An 863-nucleotide genomic window follows, 5' to 3' on the forward strand; every position below is an offset into this window, starting at 1 on the left:
CCCCCTTCCCATCTCACCCCGCGTCCCGGCTAGCTCTCAGATCCGGCCCCAGAGCCCGGGAGGGCACTCACCTGGGCCCGGCCGCTACGCCGCCGCCTGTTGCCGGGACAACGCCGCGCGGGAACGCGGAAACAGCCGAAGGTGAGCCGCGCGTGCGCCGAGGCCGCCCGAAGCGGCGGAAAGAGCCGAAAGCGCTCGGGAGTGTCCGTGCGGCTGCACAGGGCCCCCGCGGGGCCCGCCCCGAAAAGGCTTGAGGCTCCGTGCGCGGGAGTGTGTCGGGTGATGGCGGGCCAACCCTTCGATCCGGAGGGCGCCCAAGCCTTGCCTCGCCGTCCCCGCGGGAGAGCAGCAGAAAGCAGGGCGCCCCTTCCTCTCGGGTCCTTCCTAACGAACAGCCAGGACCCGACGCTCGCTGTGCTGAGCTCTACCCGGTCTGAGCAGGACAGCAGGCTCAACGGCGTTTCTGGGAAACGCAGACGACCCCACGGAGCGTCCTGGAGCACTAGCAGTTTACGCCGAGTGTCCAGCACTCCAGGGGCCAGGGTGCGGGCTCGGCGGTGACTCGCCCCAGCAGCAGGGCCGGGAAGGTGTGCGCGGCGGCTGCGAAGCGCACGGAGTAGCGCAAGGTTGCAGGACGCCCGAGTCGCTGAGCTGGCGAGCCGCAGCTGAGGCGGCGCGTAGGGAAGATCGCGTCTCGAACCCCTGGGGCAAACGCTAGCTACCTAAACACAACCAGGCCACCTGGGGCCAAAACGACCTGTGCGCCCAGGTCGTCTGCAGCGCGGGGGAGCTTCGGAAACACGCCAGTCCGAAAGGGCGCGCCCCTGCACGCCGTTGCCACAACCCGCGTTACCGCGGGATTC

The sequence above is a fragment of the Tupaia chinensis genome, unplaced genomic scaffold, assembly GCF_000334495.1.
Source record: "Tupaia chinensis unplaced genomic scaffold, TupChi_1.0 Scaffold000178_1, whole genome shotgun sequence".
Classification (NCBI taxonomy): Eukaryota; Metazoa; Chordata; class Mammalia; order Scandentia; family Tupaiidae; genus Tupaia; species Tupaia belangeri.